Genomic DNA, 16,693 nt, shown 5'->3' with positions numbered 1-16,693 from the left:
GGAATTTCAAAAATACAACGTTAAAAAAAAAAAAAAAAAAAGAAGAAGAAGAAGAAAAATAAAGAGAGAAAACAAACAAACCAACAAAAACAATGTAGCAAAAATTATAAAGAAAATACAGGTACAAAATTGATATCAAATACCAAAAAGCATAAATTAAAAATCTTGAGTAGAGTTTGGAATTGCAGATATACGATGTTATATAAAAGAAGAAAAGAAAGAAACAGAGGGAAAAAAAAGTCACAGAAATTATGAAAAAAACTATAGGTACAAAATTGATAACATATATCAAAAGGCTAAAATTAAAAATCTAGAGTAGAATTTGGAATTTCAAAAATACAATGTTAAAGAAAAGAAGAAAAAGAAAAAAGAAAAAAAAAAAACCACGGTCAAAAAATTATAAAATATATATATGAAGTTTGCTGAAGAAGAAAAAAAAAATAGGGTCTTTTTTTTTTTTTTTGCAAAGTAATAGTTATAAAAGTGAAAATTAAAGGACAATAGAGGACTTAAAAAATTTTTTAAAAAAAAAGGAAAGAAAGATTGATCGTAAAAATAGTAAAAATATATCTAGGTCTTTCTCTGGTTTTGGTGTGAGTATTGTGGGTTCAGTTCATTTTTGGCAGTTCCTTAGTCCGACTTATATTTCTCAAGATCTATAGGCCCCTTCCTATGTAATCCGTAGTAACCACAGGGTTTTAATCTATGGCCTGTAGCTTCCAAGGCGTTTCCCTCTGTTATAGCTTCTTCTGTTTGCTGGTCTCTTCAGTGTCTGGTTCCCGCCCTGACACAAAGGGGATGGTTGAGGACACTATTTTTTTTTTTTTTTAATTTAGGCTCACTTGTTCAGCCGCGCTGTGGGGAGGGAGGGAGGGATGCTGCAAACAGATAACACTGGCGTGCGCTCGCAGTGCCTCAGCCACACTGGGTCTGCCCCCGCTCACGGCGCGTGTAGCCTCCCTGCCCACACTGCTTGGGCTCTAGGTTGTTCCGCCGGGAACAATCAGAGGCCGGCCCTGGGCTGAGCTCCCAGGTCCAAGCCGCTCAGGTTCAGGCACTCGGGTAGTCCTCAGAGGCGCAGACTTGGTTGGGCCTGCGTTTTGTGTTCTTCCCAGCTCCGAGCAGCTCAGGTGATGAGGTGTTTGGCGGGCGCCAATGCTGCGACTTATCGCCTCCCCGCCACTCGGTTATCTGGGTGTAAAACCGGCGCACCTTCTCAGGCAGATGTTGACCGTCCAGACCCCCAAGAAGTTTTAGTTAGCAAAGAAGCCTGCTTACAGTTTTATAGATAGTGTCTCTCTGGGGCTGCGATTGCCCCCTTACGGCTCTGGCTGCCTGTCACCGGAGGGGGAAGGTCTGCAGCCGGCTATCTCTGTTCAGTCCTTTGTTCCGTGCGCGGGCCTGGCGGTGTCTTAGGTTAGGCCTGGCTTTTCGCGTGGTAGATATCCCACAGTCTGGTTTGCTAGCCCAAATTATTTCGCTCAGATAGCGCTCAGGACATTCCGGCCGATTCTTACTCTAAGGGACACAGCCCGCGCCGCGCTTCCCTGCCCAGCCCCCGCTTGCTAATGCCGTGTGCAGGCGTCTGCGCTGCTTCTCCGCTGGGGGAGTTACCGTAGGGCTCACAATCTGTGATTTTTAATTGTTTATTTATTTTTTTCTCCCTGTTATGTTGCCCTCTGTGCTTCCAAAGCTCGGCACAGATTCGGCAGTGAGAGGGTTTCCTGGTGTTTGGAAACTTCTCTCTTTTTAAGACTCCCTTCCCGGGACGGAACTCCGTCCCTCCCTCTTTTGTCTCTTTTTTTGTCTTTTATATTTTTTCCTACCTCCTTTCGAAGAGTTGGGCTGCTTTTCTGGGTGCCTGATGTCCTCTGCCGGCATTCAGAAGTTGTTTTATGGAATTTACTTGACGTTTAAATGCTCTTTTGATGAATTTGTGGGGGAGAAAGTGTTCTCCCCGTCCTACTCCTCCGCCATCTTGGCTCCTCCTCCTGAATAGACATTTTTCAAAGGAAGACACAAAGATGATCAAGAGAGACCTGAAAGGATTATCAGGATCACTAATCATCAGGAAAATGCAAATCCAAACCACAATGAGACAGCATCTCACATCTGTCAGAATGGCTATCAGTAAAACAACAACATATTTTTTAAGAAGACAACATATAAGTGTTAGCAAGTATATGTAAAACAGGGCATCTTTGTGCACTTTTGCTAAGAATGTAAATATATGTAGCCACTAGGGAGAACAGTGTGGAGATTTCTTGAAAAACTAAAAATAGAACTTTACCATATTATATAGCAATTTCACTTCTGGGCATTTATCTGAAGAAAACAGACATACTAACTGGAAGAAATACAGGCCCCTCTATGTTCACTGCAGCATTATTTACAACTGCCAAGAAGTGGAAGCACTCTAAATATCCACTGATAAGTGAATGGATAAGAAAGATGCAGTATATATACAATGGAATATTCTTCAGTCATTTAAAAGAATGAAATTTTGCCATTTTTGACAACATGAATGGGCCTAGAGTAAAACTTCATATTTAAAGCAAATGGGTCACAACCACGTGATGTGCAGCATAGGAAGTAAAGTCAATAACACTGTAATAACTTTGTGTGGTGACAAACGTTACTAGACTTATTGTGGTGATCTGTTTGTAATGTATCAGTTTAGTTCAGTCTCTCAATCATGTCCGACTCTTGCAACCCCATGGACTGCAGCATGCCTGGGTTCCCTGTCCATCACCAACTCCCGGAGCTTGCTCAAACTCATGTCCATTGAGTCGGTGATGCCATCCAACTATCTCATCCTCTGTCATCCCCTTCTCCTCCTGTCTTCAATCTTTCGCACATCAGGGTCTTTTCCAATGAGTCGGTTCTTCGCATCAGGTGGCCAAAGTATTGGAGTTTCAGCCTCAGCATCAGTCCTTCCAATGAATATTCAGGAATGATTTCCTTTAGGATGGAATGGTTGGATCTCCTTGCCGTCCAAGGGACTCTCAAGAGTCTTCTCCAACATCACAGTTCAAAAGCAACAATTCTTCGGGGCTTAGTCCAACTCATATTCATACATGACTACTGGAAAAACCATGGCTTTGACTAGATGGACCTTTGTCAGCAAAGTAATGTCTCTGCTTTTTAATAGCTGTCATAGCTTTTGTTCCAAGGAGCAAGCATCTTTTAATTTCATGGCTGCAGTCACCATCTGCAGTGATTTTGGAGCCCAAAAAATAAAGTCTCTCACTGTTTCCAAACTGATGGGACCGGATGCCATGATCTTAGTTTTTTGAATGTTGAGTTTTAAGCCACCTTTTTCACTCTCCTCTTTCACTTTCATTAAGAGGCTCTTTAGTTCTTCACTTTTTGCCAGAAGGGTGGTGTCATCTGCATATCTGAGGTTACTGGTATTTCTCCCGGCAATCTTGCTTTCAGCTTGTGTTTCATCCAGCCTAGCATTTCACATGATGTACTCTGTATATAAGTTAAATAAGCAGGGTGACGATATATAGCCTTGACGTACTCCTTTCCTGATTTGGAAACACAAGCTGAAATCAAGATTGCTGTCCAGTTCTGACTTTGTTGTACTCTTGAAACTAATGTATGTCAACCATACTTCAACTAAAAAAGAAATATATTAAATACTAACATATAAATACTGAAAATAAAACAAAGAACAAATGTGACCACACCACCTCCCTAATGAACATCTTTTCATGGCACACCATACCCTATTAGATTAAGGATCTGACCATTACTCACAAGACCACCTGCAGGGTTGCCCCTGACCAATGTACTATAGGGCTCCCCAGGTGGCACTAGTGGTTAAAAAAAAAATGTACCTGCCAGTGCAGGGGATGGAAGAGATGTGATGCAATCTCTGGGTTGGAAAGATCCCCCAGAGGGAGAAAATGGTAACCCACTCCAGTATTCTTGCCTGAAAAATTCCATGGCCAAGAGGAGGCTGGCAGACTATAGTCCATGGGGTCGCAAAAAGGTGGATATGTCTGAGCATGCATGCACCCTGATGAATAACTCACAGAAATCTTTTATAAACTTTGGGCATCACAATGCTTGAGGGTCTTGTCAAAATGCAGATTCTGATTTAGAAGATCAGGAGTGGGGTCTAAGATGCTGCATTTCTTCCAAGCTCCCAGGTGATGATGAGGTGCTGACTTCAAGGACCACACTCTGAAGAGCAATGAACTGCAGCTTTCTCTCAGGAGCATGCCAAGCCTCTAGGCCCACTGCACATCTGGAATGAATACCCTCCTGTGCTGCTTTCAAGCACTCCGTGAATACTTTAACCCTAATGTTCAATATCCTTGCATTTCTCCCTCATAGTTTGCAAGGAATTTGAGGTCAGGAAATTCTTTCTCACTTATAAACCATGGACATTACTCAGTGCCAGAGATAGATAAAAGGATAGATGAACTTATGGATGGACAGAGATAGACAGGTAGACAGACAGAGAATGAATGAATGAGGGGCAGACCAACCTTTTCATCTAGACACATATAGAAGTTTTACTTTAATAAATTCTTAGGAATTGTTTAAAATACATTTAGCTAAATGCATAGTGACAAAAATCACCATGTGTGCTGATTAAAATCCCACACCAAAAAATGTCAAGTATCTCTAAAAGCAGAGCTCCTCTTCCCAAGAAGGGCACTATGTCCTCTATTTTGGCTTCCAACCATGCTAGAGAGCTGACAATATAGTCTTCTTAAAAAGTTGTTTGAGGGTGTCTTCTTCCACTGTGCTGTATGTGTGACTTTATTCACCCTTATGTAATCCACAAAATGCCTCTCTGTTTCTACCACTGCAGCTACTGTGTTATAAACTAAATTACAGTAGCAAGATCAGCTGGAATTTATTAAGTACTTTTTACCATCTAGGAACCCTGTCTAGTGCTTTTACTTTAAATACCTCTTAGAAACTGTATAATGACCCTAATAGAGGATACATGATGAGATTAAAGAGGTTGTGTTAGCCACCCAAGGTCAAAGAGCTGGAGGTAGAGTGGAACTTGGAACCCGGGACTCTCTGACCTCAGAAACCATACTTTTAACCTGTACATCACAGAAGCTCCCAAGGAACATGCTTTGGTCACTCACAGGCACATCAAAGCCTTCGGGACATTTGTCTGGCGAGAACTCTGGGTTTGCCACCACTTCACTGGTTGACCATTGGAAGTGTTCAGCATTGAAATTTCCTTGACAGAAGAACGTCACTGCATTACTTCCTAGGGGGTAAATTACACTCAACTTAGCCACAGCTCCCATCCAGACCTTTGGAAATTCACCCTCCTGGACAACCTTAAATTTCTTCACTTTTTGTCTTATTTTATTAAAGTAGTGGTGGAGAATCAACATGTATCTTGTAGTTAGTAAATGGCACATTAAAACTACCCAAAGATTTCCACAAATCCTAAGTCTCCTCCTTAAAAACACTAAGGTATTTTCGTTAGTGTTACTTACAATTTCTGGAACTTCCCCAGTGATCCAGGGAAGTGGATCAAGTCAAGTGGCTAAGACTCCACACTCCCAACGCATGTTCAATCCCTGGGCATGGAACTTGATCTTACCTGATGCAATTAAGAGTTTGCATGAAATCAAAACCACTATGAGGTACCATTTCACACCAGTCAGAATAGCTGCGATCCAAAAGTCTACAAGCAATAAATGCTGGAGAGGGTGTGGAGAAAAAGGAACCCTCTTACACTGTGGGTGGGAATGCAAACTTGTACAGCCACTATGGAGAACAGTGTGGAGATTCCTTAAAAAACTGAAAATAGAACTGCCTTATGATCCAGCAATCCCACTGCTGGGCATACACACTGAGGAAACCAGAAGGGAAAGAGACACGTGTACCCCAATGTTCATCGCAGCACTGTTTATAATAGCCAGGACATGGAAGCAGCCTAGATGTCCATCAGCAGATGAATGGATAAGAAAGCTGTGGTACATATACACAATGGAGTACTACTCAGCCATTAAAAAGAACACATTTGAATCAGTTCTAATGAGGTGGATGAAACTGGAGCCTATTATACAGGGTGAAGTAAGCCAGAAAGAAAAACACCAATACAGTATACTAACGCATATATATGGAATTTAGAAAGAGGGTAACAATAACCCTGTGTACAAGACAGCAAAAGAGACACTGATGTATAGAACAGTCTTATGGACTCTGTTGGAGAGGGAGAGGGTGGGAAGATTTGGGAGAATGGCACTGAAACATGTGTAATATCATGTATGAAACAAGTTGCCAGTCCAGGTTCGATGCACGATACTGGATGCTTGGGGCTGGTGCACTGGGACCACCCAGAGGGATGGTGTGGGGAGGGAGGAGGGAGGAGGGTTCAGGATGGGGAGCATATGTATACCAGTGGCGGATTCATTTTGATGTTTGGCAAAACTAATAACAGTGTTTCAGGTTTAAAAATAAAATTAAATTAAATTAAATTAAAAAAATAAATAAAATTCCTTTTCTAAACCCTCAAAAAAAAAAAAAAAAAAAAAAAAGAGTTTGCATGCCCCAATGAAGACTGATGATTCCACATGCCACAACTAAAGATCTCATATGCCACAACAAAGACTGAAGATCCCATGTGCCACAACTAAGACCAGTCACAGCCAAAAAAAAAAAAAACCCTAAAGTCCACAGCTGTCCTCTTGTTACCTGCATGGCTGTTGCTGAGACTTGTCTTCATCTGAGATTTAGACAACCTCAGCTTTAGCTCACAATTACATTGCCCTCCCAATGTCTTCTGCCACTTTCCCATCTCTCCTATAGCCTCAGCTTCCATGTGTGTTCTGTTACCCTTTGTCAATCCAGATGAGAAATTCAGTCCTTTGCCAGTTTCTGCAAAAGCAATGCTGGAAGCAAGGAATAATTTATTAGAGGGCAGGGGACAAGGAGAACAGTCCCATCAGAACTCCATATCACTAATCTTTCTCCTTACTGCCCTTCTCAGTCATTTCCCAGAGAAACCTATCTAGTCCCTCTCGAATATGCAGAATAAATACACCAGACACTGATGTTCATGTAATCAGCAACATTTCCCTCTTTTGCATTCTAATAGAATCCTGAAATTTTTAGCAATCCAACTGTACAAGCAACTCCATGCTTCAGAGGACATGTCCCCTCTCACCAGCTCCAACAACAGACTTTATTTGTCAAAGAGGAATCTCATTCACCTTCCAGCGATATATGCTGCTGCTAAGTAGCTTCAGTCGTGTCTGACTCTGTGCGACCTCAGAGATGGCAGCCCACCAGGTTCTCCCATCCCTGGGATTCTCCAGGCAAGAACACTGGAGTGGGCTGCCATTTCCTTCTGCAATGCATGAAAGTGAAAAGTGAAAGTGAAGTCACTCAGTTGTGTCCGACTCCTAGTGACCCCATGGACTACAGCCCACCAGGCTTCTCTATCCATGGGATTTTCCAGGCAAGAGTACTGGAGTGGGGTGCCATTGCCTTCCCCGAGTGATATATGCAGGTAGGGGCAATTTATGGTCAATGAGAAGTGAGGCAAGGTTTGCTGGGAGGTTTCTGGAAGAGGTGTACTCATTCAAAGGAGACAGCCAAAAACAGAGATAATTTCTTTTCTTTCCTCAGCCACGGTGACAGGATGTGACACCTGGAACTGCTGCAGCCATGTTGCTATCAGAGAAGGCAGCAACCAGAAGACTTTGAGAATGTAAAAGCAGAAAAATGGAAAGAACTCATGAGATCGAGATGGTGAGCTCACCAAATTCACTTGATTTTCTTCCTAGGCACCAAGGAAACCATAGTTAATAGCCTCCCCTGAATTTAGGCAGTGCCACACAATTGAGTCCTGACTAGTGGATTATGGATGGAAATGATGTTTACAGCTTCTGGAACTGGGCTGGAAAATGTCCTGCTTGATCCTTCACAACCTTCTGCTTCTCCACTGTAGAATAGATTGTGCCAGGATGACTGTGAAGCCATGTTCAAGATGGCAGAACTATAGCATAAAAGGAGGCAAAGTCCATGGATGTAGCAGAAGCCTCCATTTGCATAGAATAGTACTGCTGTATTGTATGAAGCCCTTGAGATCTCACAACTAGTTTGTTGTAGCCTATTATAGACTGAATGTTTGTGTCTTTCCCAAATTCATATGCTGAAATCTAATTTCCAGTGTAATGGTACTCAAGGTGAGGTCTTTGCAAGGTAATTAAGTCATGAGGGCAAAGCCCTCATGAACGGGATTAGTGTCCTTATAAGAAAAGGCCAGAGAGCTCGTTGTCTTTCAACCTTGGTGAAAGTATAAGAAGCTGGCAGTCTGCAACCCAAAAAAAGACCCCTCAACAGAACCTGGCCATGCTGGAATCCTCATCTTGGGCTTCCAACCTCCAGATTTCTGTTGATTTTAAGTCACTCAGCTTATGACATTCTGTTACAGTGGCACAAATGACAAAGACACGGCACACGGCATTTCCTACACTAATTAATATAACCAAATTCCTTGGGTACTGAATCAACCAAGCCTGAAGTCTTTCTAATATTAGACTTTGAACTCTTATAAGCCAAGCTTTCTTTAATTTTTAAACCTATTTGGGGCAAGATCTTGTTTTTCCTTTGATACAAAGCATTTTAACAGAGAAATTCATCTCTTTACAGTTCTTACTTTTATACACGCATAAACAAACCCATCTATATGTTCACAGAACCAAGGCCAGGATTTACCCTGTTAAAGAAGATTATCAGTGTATGTAAAAACTTTTTGAACACTCTTCAGGAGTAGTCTACTTTCTAATCCTCACCATGTGATTTTCTGCCCCTCTATTGGCAAGATATATTTCTGTGCTTATTTCTGCTGACAGTCCAGTAAATTCTAACCAGTATCCTCTTCCAGACAGCCAGGGTACCTATAGCAATGCGGGTTGTAGCAGCAGGCATTCTGGAATCTCTCTCTCAATAAGTCTATTGATCAGAACTCCTTGAGCAGTTTCTTCAGATCTCACAACAAATTGGATTTTCACCTGAGTATCATCTTCTCAGTTCTTGGTTCAGTGGTCTTCCCTTAGGAGAAGGACCTTGAGGTGATGCTACCCTCCTTTTGTGCACACTTTTATCTGCCCCTAATCAAAAGGTGCCAGAGTGACTTTTCTCCCATGCAGGAGTTCCAATGCAGCCACGGGGGCTCCATTGCCCCACCTGGTACTGAAGCATGAATGGATCCACACTCTAGTGGCTACCAGACTAACTCAGTTGGTCTTCCTACAGCTTCCGTGGGCTATGAAGACACAGGAGACATAGAGAAGACAAAATATTCCCAACAAACAGCACTATGGCTATATATGGCAAGTATTTACAAATCCTCCCTGCTTATGGTATTTTCCCTTATAAAATAAAATAATCTGTCTGACTCCACAGTCTTTCCTGAAGTTCTTCCTCCTCATTCCTCACATCAGAATTCATCATTTCCTCCTTTATAAACCTTACTATGGTACATATGGTCCTTTGGCATATTCTTTGATGTAGCAGAGTATACAGGTCAAGAGATTGAACTCTGGAGCCAGACAATGCAACCTCTCAGGCCTGAGTCTCCTCATGGGTAGAAAAGGGTAATAATACTACTGATTTAATCAGGTAGTGGGGAACATTTATTGAGGAAATTTATTTAGTGTGCCTAGAAGAGTATGTGGAACAGAATCAGTTTAGTTCAGTCGCTCAGTCATGTCCGACTCTTTGTGACCCCATGAATCGCAGCACGCCAGGCCTCCCTGTCCATCACCAACTCCCGGAGTTCACTCAAACTCATATCCATTGAGTTGGTGATGCCATCCAGCCATCTCATCCTCTGTTGTCCCCTTTTCCTCCTGCCCCCAATCCCTCCCAGCAACAGGGTCTTTTTCAATGAGTCAACTCTTCGCATGAGGTGGAACAGAATAAGTGCTCAATAAATACACATGCAAGTGTTTGTACATGTCTCAGCTCTTCTGAGATTATAAACTCCTTGAATTGAAGGACAAAATCTTATCCATCTTTATATCTCTAGTAGTATACCCTAAGTAGTGTTCTGTATGTGTTGACTGAAAGAAGGAATGAATGAGAAATAAGTAATTGGAAGAATTTCCAGTTATGTCTGTGGCTAATGAGCAATTATTTAGAGACAGTTCCACTGAAAATCACAGCTTTATAGCCAGAGAATTCCGGTCTTTGTTTCATTTGTCATAATCCAAACCAAGTGTGGTTCTGTTTTCTTGGCGCCAGTGAGCTTTCTGAAGCATTTTCTGCTTCCTCCCCTATCCTCAATCCCCACTCCCACTCTGTCCCTTGGCCTGGGTGAAAACATCCTGCTTAGATAACTCATCCTTCTATGGCAAGATGTTGGTAATAAACTGTTGAATGATAAAATCAGGTTATAAAACTGCATTATAGAATGCCCATTTTGGTAAAATATACATTTTATATACATACTAAATGCCCAGACCTATTGTTTTTGCCTGAACATTAGACCCATACAATGACCCCTGCCCAAGTGCACTCTTGACCACTGGAATCAGAATCTCTTGAAGGGAAACATAGTCATTGTTATTCCTTAAAAGCTCCCCAAGTGATTCTAAAGATATACTGATATGTAATCAGTGATTGTCTGCCTGGTAGAATTTCTGGAGCTGTTGTTTTCTTTTCTTCGCTTATCTTTTTCTTTCCTTCTATAAACATGTATTGGTTTTATGATAAGAAAAAAAAAAAAAAAAACTATGATCAAAGGGACAGTAGGAGGAGAGTAGAGTGGAGACAGTGCTTTAACATCAGCTAGCTCCTTACTGGAATGGGAAGAGTTTCCATTCTGGAAACACTTATATGCTGCACTGTCTAAATTGAGATTCCACAAGAACTCATTAGAAGGGCTGCTGCTGTAGCTGCTGCTGCTAAGTTGCTTCAGTCGTGTCCAACTCTATTCGACCCCATAGACGGCAGCCCACCAGGCTCCCCCGTCCCTGGGATTCTCCAGGCAAGAAGTGGCACAAAACACCATTGTATACTGCAGACCAACACCAACTTGTGAACAGATAATTAAACAATAACCTGGGCAACTCTAAATGATCAGACTCATTTTTTAACCGTATTGACTTTGTTATTTGGGGTTTCCCAGGTGGCTCCAGTAAAAAATTTGCCTGCCAGTACAGTAGATGCAAGATATATGGGTTCAATCCCTGGGTTGGGAAGATTCCCTGGAGTAGGAAAAGGCAACATGCTTAAAGCCAAGCTTTAACTGTCAACTGCCATCAGACCTGAACCAAAAGAAGACACTGCACACAGGAGTCCCCTGATAATCCACAAGGCTGTGTGATTATGAAGCAGATGCCAATGGTTACTAAATCGACATACACATCCAATCCTCTCCAATGCATAGAATTTGAAAATTATCTCTGAGCTGTCTCTAGAGTTCAAGATAATGATAAATTTTCAGACTTACATAAGGAATGGTGTAGATAGGGAAATCTGAGAAAATCCCACCAGTAACATATGCAGGGCCTAGGGCAAGAGTTCAAATGAAGATCTACATACTACAGTAATCTGTTTGATAAGTCAAGCTAACTAAATGTATTTAGACAAATAAAAGGAGATAGGACAATCGAATGCAACGTGTGATCCAAGATTAGATCCATTCACTATAAATGACATTAATGGAACAATGAACAAAACTTGAATGTGATCTATGAATTAAATGATAGTCATTTATAAATGTTAACTTCATGATGCTGATGGTTATATTCTAGTTATACAGGAGTACGTCCTCATTTAGGTCAAGTATACTCCAAAGTTCTGGGGAATGAATGGCCTCTATGTTTACAACTTACTCTCCAGTGATTCAGGTGCAGAAAAAGTTCTTTGTGTAGTTGCTTCAATTTTTCTGCAAGAAGAAATTCAAACATTCTTTTTAAGTAACCCTTCATCCTGAAATTCCACTATTATTGACATTACTAGCTGTCTCCACTAGAAGAAAGTATTATTTTCTTTTGGTTTATCTTTTTTAACTACTAATATTCCTGAAGGAAAATACATATTCATTCATTCATTTGACAAAATTTTACCCATCTATTCGATGATTATTTTTTAGCACCCGTCACGTGTCAGGAACTATGTTAGGCCAGAGGGTTACAATGGCAAACAAAATTCGTCTTGATCCTGACCCTTTTAGGCTTCTGATGTAGTAAAGAAGAAACGAATTAATCCAAAAGTCACACAAACAACTCTAAAACTCCAATCATGACAAATATTGTAGCGAAATAAGTGATGCCACAACAGAATATGCTAGAGGAATGGACCTAGTTAGTTTCTCTGGGGCACTGAAGATAAAAGAGATATACCTCACAGCATAATAAAGGGGAAAATACAAATCAACTTTTTTATGATCTGAGAAGTCTAGTAAGAGGACTGTGGAAAAAAAAAATACATTCAGGGTTTAAAGGAGGGTTTGATCTTAATGTGAACAGCAGGTCATGGATTAAGTTTCACTTCATCCATATCTTGAAAAATGAGTACCCAAAGAAGTGCATCCAATCCAAGGAATTCAGGTGAGCAGAGGCAATGGCGGCTGCAGGGAGTAGTGGTGCCCGGGCTTGGTAAGAGACCGATAACACAGCATGACTGTCACACAAACTCTCTGAGAAAGTATGGCAGGAACTATGGTTTCAAAGGCAGGTTAAGCTTTGACTGAGAAGGACCAAAATGTGACTTTTCTTTTTCTAGGCAACATGGAGCCAATACACTTTGTAAACAGTTGAGATGTATAGCCACTCCTTTGTTTAAAGTTAACTACTCTCATCCATGGAGTTGAGATTTCAAAATGTTGAATGGATAAATGAGTCTTACACCTGAAAATATAACTATTAAAAAGTATAAGATATTGTATGAACTAGCATTCATTGTTGATATGATCACATCAGTTTTAAATGACACAACCTCATTCATCCAATGTCCATTCTACTATCGCAAAGGGCTGAACTGCCCACACTCCCACCACAAGGAGCTCCAATGTATGCCTGAAATGAGCCTCTGGGAAGCCCTCCCACCATGAAATGTGTTTTTCTGTTACCAATGAAATGTGGATTTCTGTGACAAGCACAATGCTACAATCTGCATGCTCAGTTTTACAAAAAGAGATGTTTTCTAACTATAAATTCAGGAGGGGAAACTTAAATCAGGTTAAATTACACAATTATGAGTCAGAACTCTGTATCACAAGTGACAGAAATCCAACTGGTATAAGCAAAAGGGAAGCTATAAGATCATATAATTGAGGAATCAAAAGGATAACAGACTTAGGCATAGTTTGACCCAGACGTCCAAGTAAAGTCAAAGGAAATCTGTGTCTCCCTTTATTTCTTGTATCTTCCTGAATCTCTTTGGCTTTTTCTTTTCTTTTTTTTTTTTTAGCTAGGTCCTCTCTTCATGGTTGCAAACCATCACAAGCAGCCCTGTTGTTCAGTTGCCAAGTTCTGTCCAACTCTTTGCCAACCCCATGGACTGCAGCATGCCAGCCTTCCCTGTCCCTCACCATCTTCCAGAGCTTGTCCAAATTCATGTCCATTGAGTCGGTGATGCCATCCAACCATCTCATCCTCTGTCGTCGTCTTCTCCTCCTGCCTTTGATCTTCCCCAGCATCATGGTCTTTTCCAATGAGTCAGCTCTTTGCATCAGGTGGCCAAAGGATTGTAGCTTCAGCTTCAGCATCAGTCCTTCCAATGAGTAATAAGGGTAGATTTCCTTTAGGACTGACTGGTTGGATCTCCTTGCTGTCCAAGAGACTCTCAAGAGTCTTCTCCAGCACCACAGTTTGAAAACATCAGTTCTTTGGCACTCGGCCTTCTTTATGGTCCAACTCTACTCTTGCCTGGAGAATCCCAGGGACAGAGGAGCCTAGTGGGCTGCCGTCTATGGGGTCGCACAGAGTCGGACAGGACTGAAGCGACTTAGCAGCAGCAGCAGCAGCAGCAGCAGCTCACATCCATATGAGACTACTGGAAAGACCACAGCCTTGACTCATCAAAGTGATGTCTTCACTTTTTAACACACTGTCTAGGTTTGTAATAGTTTTCCTGCAAAGAAGCAATCATCTAATTTCATGGCTGCAGTTACCATACTCAGTGGTTTTAGAACCCAAGAAGGGAAAGTCTGTCACTGCTTCCACCTTTTCCCCTTTTATTTGCCATGAAGTGATGGGACCAGATGCCATGATATTAGTTTTTTGTTGTTTTTTTTTTAATATTGAGTTTTACTTTTTCCCTTTTCTATTTCAGACTCATCAAGAGGCTCTTTAATTCCTTTTCACTTTCTACCATCAAAATGATATCATCTGCATATCTGAGGTTGTTGATATTTCCCCCGGCAATCTTGATTCTAGCTTATAACTCAACCAGCCCAGCATTTCACATGATGTGCTCAGTGTATAAGTTAAATAAAAAGGGTGACAATAAACAGCCTCATCATACTCCTTTCTCAATTTTGAACCAGTCCATTGTTCCATATAAGTATCTAACTGTTGCTTCTTGACCTGTATACAGGTTTCTCAGGACAGGTTAGATGGTCTGGTATTCCCATCTCTTTAAGAGTTTTCCACAGTTTGTTATGATCCACACAGTCAAAGGATTTAGCAGAGACAATGAAACAGAGGTAGATGTTTTTTCAGGAATTCTCTTGCTTTCTCTATGATCTCTGGTTCCTCTGCCTTTTCTAAATCCAGGTTGACCATCTGGGAGTTCTCAGTTCATACACTGCTAAAGTCTAACTTGAATGATTTTGAGCATAACTTTATTAGCATGGAAGATGAGTGCAGTTGTCTGGTAGTTTGAACATTCTTTAATAATGTCCTTCTTGGGAACTGGGATGAAGAGTGATCTTTTCCAGTCCTGTGGCCACTGCTGAGTTTTCCAAATTTGCTGACATACTGAATGCAACACTTTAAGAGCATCATCTTTTAGGATTTTAAAATAGCTCTGCTGGAATTCCATCACCTCCACCAGCTTTATTGGCAGCAATGCTTCCTAAGGCCCACTTAACTTCACACTCCACCATGTATGGCTCTGAGTGGGTGACCACACCATTGTGTTTATCCGGGTCATTATGATCTTTTTTGTACAGTTCTTCTGTGTATGCTTGCCATCTCTCTTTGATCTCTTTTGCTTCTGTTAGTTCTCTACCATTTCTGTTCTTTATTGTGCCCATCTTTGGATGAAGTGTTCCTTTTATATTTCTAACTTTCTTGAAGAGATCTCTAGTCTTTCCCCTTCAACTGTTTTCTTCTATTTCTCTGCATTGTTCATGGAAGAAGGCCCTTTTGTCTCTCCTTGCTATTCCCTGAAACTGCATTCAGTTGAGTATAACTTTCCTTTTCTCCCTTGCTTTTCACTTCTCGTCTTTCCTCAGTATTGTAAAGCCTCGTCAGACAACCACTTTGCCTTCTTGCATTTCTTTTTCTTTGGGATGGTTTTGTTTGCTGCCTCCTATACAATATTATGAACCACAGTTCTTCAGGCACTCTGTTTAGGAGATCTAATCCCTTGAATCTATTCATCACCTCCACTGTATATTCATAGGGGATTTGATTTAAGTTGTACCTGATTAGCTTAGTGGTTTTCCCCACTTTCTTTAGTTTAAGCCTGAATTTTGCTATAAGGAGCTGATGATTCTGAGTCACAGTCAGCTCCTGGTCTTGTCTTTGGTTCCTGTATATAGCTTCTCTTCTCCATCTCTGGCTACAAATAATGTAATCAATCTGATTTTGGTATTGAACACTTGGTTATGTCCATGTGTTAGGTCATCTCTTATGTTGTTGAACAAAACCGTTTGCATTCTCTTGGCAGAATTTTGTTAGCCTTCGCCCTGCTCATTTTGTACCTCAAGGCCAAACTTGCTGGTTACTCCAGGTATCTCTTGACTTCTTACGTTTGCACTTCAATCCCCTGTGATGAATAGGACATCTTTTTTGGTGTTAGTTCTAGGAGGTCTTATAGGTCTTCATGGAAATTATCAGCTTCAGCTTTTTTGGCATTAGTGGTTGGGGCATAGACTTAGATTACTGTGATGTTGAATGGTTTGCCTGGAAAACAAACTGAGATCATTCTATCATTTTTGAGGTTGCACCCAAGTACTGCATTTTGGACTCTTTTGTTGACGATGAGGGCTACTCCATTTCTTCTATTAGATTCTTGCCACAGTAGTAGATATAGTGGTCATCTGGATTAAATTTTCCCATTCCCATCTACTTTAGTTCACTGATTTCCCTAAGATGTAGATGTTTATTATTGCCATCTCCTGCCCCCACTCATATCCTACATGTTTAGGAGTCTTGGTAGTAAAACTGAGCCTTTTTTCATAGCTTGGGGAGGGGGAAGAAGAGGACCCTTGGGAGGTGAGAAAGGAAGACTCTTATGGAACAGAACTAAAATGGATCAAGAGCACATCTCTAAACCCATCATGGTGTCTAGGTGAGTGAAGTAGCTCAGTCGTGTCCAACTCTTTGCAACCCCAGACTGTAGCCCACCAGGCTCCTCCATCCATAGGATTCTCCAGGCAAGAATTCTGGAGTGGGTTGCCATTTCCTTCTCCAGGGGATCTTCCCAACCCAGGGATCGAACCCAAGTCTCCCGCATTGCAGGCAGACACTTTAACCTCTGAGCCAGGTGTCTAGGTAAACAGGTTCATTTAATT

The 16,693-nt window shown here is 41.3% G+C and overlaps 2 long non-coding RNA genes across 3 annotated transcripts in view; both read right to left on the bottom strand.

The window, feature by feature from the left end:
• Positions 1–451: 451 nt before the first annotated feature.
• Positions 452–16,693, bottom strand: part of LOC129635173 (uncharacterized) — a 43,298-nt gene continuing 27,056 nt past the window's right edge. Inside the window, exons 2-3 of one of the 2 annotated variants that reach the window (XR_008706136.1) lie at positions 5,121–5,248; positions 452–2,039 (exon numbers count right to left, since the gene is read on the bottom strand). This is a non-coding gene — a long non-coding RNA (uncharacterized LOC129635173). The remainder of the gene's footprint in view (positions 2,040–5,120; positions 5,249–16,693) is intronic. The other variant, XR_008706135.1, reaches the window with a different exon arrangement.
• The window catches only part of LOC129635174 (uncharacterized), a 30,584-nt gene continuing 22,552 nt past the window's right edge, over positions 8,662–16,693 (bottom strand). Inside the window, exons 2-3 of the long non-coding RNA XR_008706137.1 lie at positions 11,841–11,893; positions 8,662–9,265 (exon numbers count right to left, since the gene is read on the bottom strand). This is a non-coding gene — a long non-coding RNA (uncharacterized LOC129635174). The remainder of the gene's footprint in view (positions 9,266–11,840; positions 11,894–16,693) is intronic.

This window comes from Bubalus kerabau, chromosome 20 (assembly GCF_029407905.1).
Source record: "Bubalus kerabau isolate K-KA32 ecotype Philippines breed swamp buffalo chromosome 20, PCC_UOA_SB_1v2, whole genome shotgun sequence".
Classification (NCBI taxonomy): domain Eukaryota; kingdom Metazoa; phylum Chordata; class Mammalia; order Artiodactyla; family Bovidae; genus Bubalus; species Bubalus kerabau.
Note: the sequence above shows the minus strand (reverse complement) of the source record. Positions and strands in the feature narration are given on the sequence as shown.